The sequence below is a fragment of the Diuraphis noxia genome, unplaced genomic scaffold (assembly GCF_037042655.1).
Source record: "Diuraphis noxia isolate RWA-SAM2 unplaced genomic scaffold, SU_Dnox_SAM2 contig0009, whole genome shotgun sequence".
Lineage (NCBI taxonomy): Eukaryota > Metazoa > Arthropoda > Insecta > Hemiptera > Aphididae > Diuraphis > Diuraphis noxia.
The window spans coordinates 453,148-461,806 of record NW_028301719.1 but is presented as its reverse complement, the minus strand read 5'-3'; positions in this window follow the sequence as shown (position 1 = coordinate 461,806).

Here is an 8,659-nt window from a genome sequence, read left to right as displayed (position 1 = left end):
ATAATGTATTGTATTTTTAAAGAAAGATCCATGGACAGTTGAAAAACAAATTCCATATATCATTTAAATACATTGAAATATATCGAGTTCAAATCGCAGGCAGGTCATGTCTGAATACACTGTCATAATTATTTATTTATTTTTAGATTTTACAATAACCGTTTATAGACTTATCTTATACACTATATGAAACACTGACCATGGTGGGAATACATATAGCAAGATTTTCTCTTAACATTTCCCGTCATGGAGACAGTGAAACATGTCGGTGTTGCGTTCCCTTATAACTGTAACAAAGAAGGTCTGGAACAGCACACTTGTAGTTATATTGTTATGCATTATACATTTATACGAGTACATATAATATATAAGAATACGTTGGCTGGAATAATTTATAAAGGACCATTATAATATTATAATACAATTGCCACTTGTATAGCCTTATTAGTTTTAATATTATTTTTATGTCTTACGAGTTATGATGATGATGACATTATAGAACTGAAAAATAATTTAATGAACGCGTACGAGTTCATTGAACGTTATAAATGAAAGTCATCAAAATTTTGCATGGCTCGTTGAAAAAAAAAATGTCAATACATTGAAAATAAACTGTTAATCGATATAATTCGATACCGTTATACAGTGCGTGTATGGCAGTTGATACAACAGTTTTGCCGACCACAGTGATAAAATTAAAATTCCGTTTTTGTGCACTTTATGCTATACCCTCAACAGAGTGTGCAGTCAGGGAAATGTATTAGCTAGGGTCAATCAGATGTTTAATTTGATAAAGAATTTTTTTCCGTGGACTCATATATTAAAACGTGACAGTAAAATCACAAACCTAAATAACAACGATATTGTGAAAACATAAAATAATAATAATCGACGTTCGCAAAATTATAATAACATATACATATCATCGTATTACCTACATTAAAAGCCTGCAGGTAGGCGCTCATTTTATATATATCGTATAGTGATTATTACAAAGAATATACACTTCGTGGCTTCAAGCTTATAATATTGTAATTTGTAATCATACTATTATAGGAATCGAAAATATTTAGCGATTTAATATAGAATGTCACATCATTATCATAAATTAATAAACTAACGTGCAAGCGAGCTATAAGTTATATAGTAAAGAAAATTATGTTATTCATATTATTTTGACATTCGATATAGTATACATAGATACATAGATGTTATTATATATATATTATGTAAATTCGTGAGTTTACACATCATTATTTGGTTATAAAAGCCACGTGGTATAAACCATTAATATTATACAACAATGTATTAAAAAATTGTTTTTTTGAACTCAATATTTTATATGTATAGGTATACTGAGTTCTGCAATGATGTTTTTTTTTTAATCGCGCATTAAAATTATATAACAATATATGGGTATGAATATGTAAAATGAAAGAAAAAATGGCAGACCACTGAAAGAATAATATACATAAATAACATGCCATAAAATATTTATATACTGTTTCATTTTGTAACATCGTGCACGCTGTACGGTGACATTTTTGGTATTTGGTACGTTGCCATTTCCCGAAAGAAGACAATTTAACACTTTAGACGTATATATAAAATAAATATACGCACAATACACATATAAGCAACTACAATAATATTTAAGTTTGTATTTATTTTTTACACAACAATACGAAAATCTAACAGTAAAAAGACAAACAACGATTAACGTGATTTGTAATAATAATAAAAACGTCATCGAATGGCTAATATAATACCTATTATACCTAAATATATTATATAATATACTACTTGTACCATAACGATTTTTTAACGACTACCTATATGTATATTCTCTACTGCGCATATTGAATTGAATTAAAATAAATATGTATAATATATATACGAACACGATAAACAAAACAAACAACATATTTATTATAATACCTATATATACGTATTAAATACATATTCAAAAATGAATAATGAGATACGATTCGCATACTAGTTGAGAAGACGGTCCACATCTCAGCTATTGCGTGGTTTTCAATTTTTTTACTAACTAGTTTAACTTGCATAATTGAATAACTTTGACATTAAAAAAAATAATAAAATTAGGTTCACAGATATAATATAAGATATGATAGGTTAAATATGGCCACAGTAACCTCTAGCAAACCTTCTTTTACCGCTTATATATGGTTCGTTTAAACTTTGAATAATTATGCATAATATTAATTATTTGAAAAAAGTTATCGTTCTATAAGTCTTACGTACCTATAAAATATGTTCCGATGTAATGCACTGATGCCGTTTAAATTTCAAATAAGAGTTGTAGCATGGTGTAAATTTGTAAATTTTACAAAATTATAGTATGACCACTACTTAGAACAAATTAGTTGATGAATAAGGTGGTAATATGCATACATTTTTATATTTCTAACGTTTTTTTAAAAAAAAAAACGCAATAATCGACTGAGAAAATTAGTGTTTTCCGTTAGATAAAACCACCTTGTAACGCTGAATTATAATCACATGTACTTTCGCATTAGTAAATATAATAATAACAATAATGTATTATAAATTATAATATAATTATGTGCATCAGCGTTGTTGCTCAAGCCGTGTTGCGTTTGGCCCGGCCACTAATAATGTGGTGCCAGGGTCATGTACCTGTATAATAGTTGTTGTAGTCGCATACATATTATAGTGAGCATCCGAGAGAGTGACCTTGAAGGAGACGCACGAACGTGAATTATATATTTTACAGTTGTTGGCAACGGTGGACGAGACTCGATATCGCAATCGGCGGGCAACTACGTGGATAAAATAAAATTAAAAACTTAAAATTAAAAAAATCCCAATACCGTTTTAGTCTTTTAGTAAGTATACATAGTTTATTACTATAGCTAGATCATAATAATATATCATTCATATTATGGACATGTCACACGCGCAATAGGGCATGGACCAGTTGCGCCTATAAAACAAAATTTGTTTCTATTTTTGAACATTGTTTTATTAATACATGTTTTCATAAAAGTATACACTATAGATGTAATGTATGGAATAATATTATAATAGTAATTTATAAAATATTAATTATATATTATGTATGTGATGTAATATTAGGTACTGATGTATAATCTACAAATATTATAAATATTGACGCCGTTCATTGAATATTTTTGATATTTTTGAGTACAATTATTGGTCCATAGACCCAGAAAACACCGAACGCAATAGTTATCAACCCAAAAAAAGACCGATCGCGATTGGTATATCAAAACTTCAAAAGGTCATTTTAAGCACAATCGGTAAATTCCCGCTTAATAAACGCGATGCTGATTATTCGATACTTCACGTACATATACATATTAACGATTAAAGTTTCGGAAAAATATTCGTGGGCGTAAGTTATTTGTACCTATTTACTATTTTTTTTTTTAGAATTTGGTACATAAAATATTTTATACTCGCAGCACTTGATTTATGTGAAGGTATTATACTTATACACACTTGAAATGTACACTCAGCACTACAATGTACATTGCACATATGTGTTTGTGGTTATTTGATATTCGTATTATTCCAATTGTGCGCAAGTGTAGTGGATGGGTGGTCACTGGTCGTGATGGGTGGTTAAGCTCCTTAAAAACAAAAAAAAAATAAACAAATGCGAATAAAATGTTCGTACACTTGTATAACAAATTTGGAATGTAACAGAAGACAGAAGAGCTTCTCAATAAAATACTCAGAAATTAATGGTTATATTATTGTTTGGAGAAAAGCTCAGAGGGGCTTTTGTTCTTTCTCGATAATTTTCCACTTTATTCCATAACTGGACTATTACACACGCAAAAACGTGAGGATAATATCATATTATATAAGCAATAATCTTACAAAACCAGTCATCCCCATTCACCGACACTCTTGTAAAACGGATTTATATCATAATAATAATATATAATATAATATTTTTATGCATATTATATATATATTATACCCAATAATGGTCAAAATGAATCAACCAACAATATAAAATCTGAACCTGATGTATAGTGAGTGTTGCAGCGTGCAGGCGTAACCGCACATAGGTCCCAAACTCCGAAGTGCATTTATTTTGGAATTTAAAATTTGTTATAATATTCATTAGTTATATGTCACTATAAAATACATACCTATAGTATACCTGAAGTATCTGCCTACAGCGAAATGATATAAATGCTGCCCGTGAAATGCACTTAAAGAACAGACAGTTTTCGAAATCAAAATTCTGGCAACGGTGAAGGTTTTGATTTTTATACGTTTATTTTAGATTTTTAGTATTATATTAAAATATGCTTGTTGATTGATATACATATATGTATATAAGTATGGTGTTTTTTATTTTGTACCAGTGCCAAATTTCATAATCCATAAATGTGTATATAAGTATATAACACGAGTCCAATCCGTATAAAAGGAACATGGTTCGACAAAAATAATTTTATGTTTGATTAATATAATTTCTCCAAAGTTGCTATTTTTAACCACATTTGCATATAGGCACTTACATAATTTAATAGAAGGTTTTACTTAATCGTCGTCATCTATATAATTATACTCTATATATGCATCATGCATGGACCTATTATAATATAAAAATTATTAACAGTTAATTAATTAAAAGAGTAATTAATTTGACGGTTAACCGATATAATGTCAATTATATAATATGCTTGCTGCCTGTAATGATAACTGTTCGCTTATAAATTAATATTTTTTTTTCAGGCTGTGATGGAACAATAGAAAATGTATTAAATATTCTTAAGAGGACGCCACGCATTATTATCTCCGTCTTACAAGTGATGGCGTACCACGGCAAATTTTATGCTCAGCAGATCACATTTAGCTCATAGTATTTTAAGATAGGTATACAAACAATTTACAATTTAAAAATACTCACAACTCCCTTTAAATTAAAATATAATAAAAAGCCTGCGAGAAGCTCTTATATTACCTTTAATTTTTATCAGAGGTCAATTCACTCGAAATTTTAAACTAACGAAGCTAAACGTGATCTGCTGGGCATAACATTTTCTATGGTACGCACTTGTAAATAGATTTGAATTTGTTGTCAAGACTACATGAGATTGACTTTCCACATTTTCGATATTTTCTACCAAATTCCTGAAAACACTATGTTAGAAAATTGTGGTTTTTAAATTTTTGGAGAAGTTGAAATCAAAAAATCTAAAATATGGAAACGTCGATTTCAAGTAGACCTGACTACAAATTCAAATCTGTTTTTAGAATTCTTATCGCTTTACTATATCCATCGGTACATTTGGCAAAGAACATGTCTAAAATCCTATGACGTGAATGTGTTAGACACATAGACAGAAAATCTGCACGGTATCAGATTTCGTGATTTATTTATCTCACTTAAGCGTTATTTGTCTTAGAGTCTAAAGATACAGAGTTCAAACAAACAAATTTAAACAAAATCATGATTAAAAATAAACACATTTACATAAAACAAATTATTGTGTAAACAGTACGTATATAGGATAATTAGGATAAATATATAAATAAAAAAACACAAAAAGAAATTTTAACAGAGTTACATATAGAAGTTTCTAATATTTAAAATAATCAATCATTTAGAACTACCTTAAACATTTTCTTAAACATCCAAAATTTGTCTATCGTGTTTCGATCTATATATTATTGTGTTAAAAATATAGAGCAAGAGGTGTCGCCGTTATGTTATTCTTATTCCCTTCAATTAGTTAAACAATAATATTCTATACACATATAATATGCAAACAGTTCAGAGGTTAAGAGGGAATTCGAATCAAAATTTATCCAGGCCCCCGAAGAACTTAGGGACCCATGATGGCATCCATGCAAAAACCAAATGAGCCATCTTTGGTAAGTGTAAAAACTACAGTCTATAGACTATATATAAGAGCTATATCAGCACATATTCGTGAAAAGTATAATGTACATAGATTTAATATTCTGAAATAAATTTTTTTTTTAAACTGGCCTCTTGCATGATTCTGTCCCGAGCCCCGAAATATCACTGAACGGTCTTGAGTTTATAGATTAAGCTATAGCAGTTTTCGAAGTCTTGTAGAATTGTAAAAAAAGTAAAAATACATTTCTTGATTTAGTGCCTACCAACCTACCTACTATCCATAGATTATTATAGTAATAGTGACTTTAGATTTACCTATATCATAATATTAACGATATGACTTGACGATTAGTTGGTAGGTATATAGGTACACAGAAAAATAATATTCGAGATCAAGTACAACGCCTAAAGAAAAAAAATGTGACTGGCTGCAAGATTATTACTATATTATGCATATACGCACAGTATAAAAATATAATGTAATTAAATAATAGAATATAATTATAATCTGCAGTGTACGTATATAGATATTATATAGGCATCATATATAAGAAGGTGATATAAACGCGTAAAAACTAATAATATAAAAATATTGTGTTACGAAGTATTATGACACGTATATGACGTAGGTAAATAATATATATATACAGTGTATAGGAGTATATATACATAAATGTTATGTACGCATATTACATATATATATTATACATAGAGAGATATTATAGAAACAATAAATAATATTATATTTTAGGGTCATAGGGACATGATAATTGTTGCTATACTCGTATATTCAACTGTGCCTATTGATAATATTTAACTATTGAGTTTTCGTGCGTTCATTGGATCGACGATTAACATACGTATAATATTGTATTAAAGAAACTGCTGTTTTTATTCAGATTCAGACTGCGTGTAGTTATCGCAAGAGTTTGCCGAGAAAAGGAGAGTAAGGCGCTCGAAAGACGTAAATATTATATTAGAATATTACACACATTAATATAATTATTATTCGTGTTTTATATGCTACATACATAATGAACCAATCGTTGATCATAATATAAGCGATATAATAATGTTAATACCACATCATAGCGGCCTATAATATGTATTAGCTATTTGTACCTATATATATATATCAAATAAACATATCAATGTGAACTTATAAGTGTCTATACCTTTAGAGAGAGAGAGAGAGAGAGAGATGCTTATAACGAGATAAATGCGCTGCATTATATATTACAATATTCTATAAGTTATTCAAGTATGATGTTATGATATTATATGTAGTACTTGATTAATTAAAACAACGACAAAAAATATGAAATTCGCACTTATTCGCGAAATATATTGTGTTATATTTTATTTATAAAAATTAATGCAAATCTATAGTATTATCGCAATATTGCGTGCTATGCGGATATAATATATTATTATTATTATTATTACGTCGTATATGTATAGGGAGTATATTTTGTACATACGTCTGTAGATAATAATATATTATATTTGTATTATATACGATAAAATATAATATATATTTAAGTATCGTATAGCTGTACTATATAGAACTTACACGGATATATAGCATGATATACATTTAAATTCGATTTTACTCGATTTTGTCAACCCAGATCACATTTTAAAAATGATTGGAAAATAAATTGCACAACGGTCGTTAAAAAATCGTCGAGTTTCGCTAGTTTGTATACACAGTACTTACACACACAATGATTTCAGCCAGTCAAATCTGGAACTTTAATTTGGAAATAATTTTCACGCTATACATAATTGTACACAATCAATGTATGTCGTAAGGAGGCACCCCCTCCCTCCATCAAATCAGCCGTATTTTATTTTTTATTGAAATTTTACCAGTGCGTTAGTACATATGATAATATAATATATTATGTAATATGTATGTAGGTACTATATTATATAATTAATATATATTCTGATAAACACGTGCAGAAATCTACAGACGAGGATCCAAGAGTGGACTATATTATATAGGATTTTAGTCTCAATGAAATATTGAAATGTCATATATATTTTCTATTTATTTAATTATATGATAAAATATAAATAAATCGTATTAAAACCTATGCCGCGTACATCTAAAATTAAAACATAAATACAATTTTGAATATTTTTATCAAATATTATCTATAACCAATAAATTATATAATTGTATTTTTTCCTGAAAACAATTTAAGCCCTCCCCCATTTCGGACATGTATTTATATCCAGACTGTGATGAACAACAGCGTATAGTATATAGCAAGTAATATCTGTGGTGAATGATGCTGATAAAAATTGTTTAAATTGTATTGGGTTTTATTATTCCTCTCCCTCCCCACTTTAGAAATCCTGGCTTCGCCATTGACTACAAATATTGATAGAATTAATCAATTAAATATATAAGTAGCTGGTAATAGGTATTAATAAATTAGGTAGGTACTAGGTTCTAATAACATCATCACTATGATAATAAGTAAATCATTACCTAAATTATATTTTTACATCGAAATTGTTGTGATGTGTATTAAAAATTTAATAAATCATGCGATTTTTTACCATGTGTAAATTCGATATTAATACAGATAAGTATACCACGTGCAGTTTGTATAAAATAATATTACATTCTGGGCGCATGCACGTATATTAAATAACTGCAGTGTATTTATCTATATAATATGATAACACGTGGGCATTATCGTTTATGATCACTGTAATTATTAGTGCCGTATATATATTATTACTGTG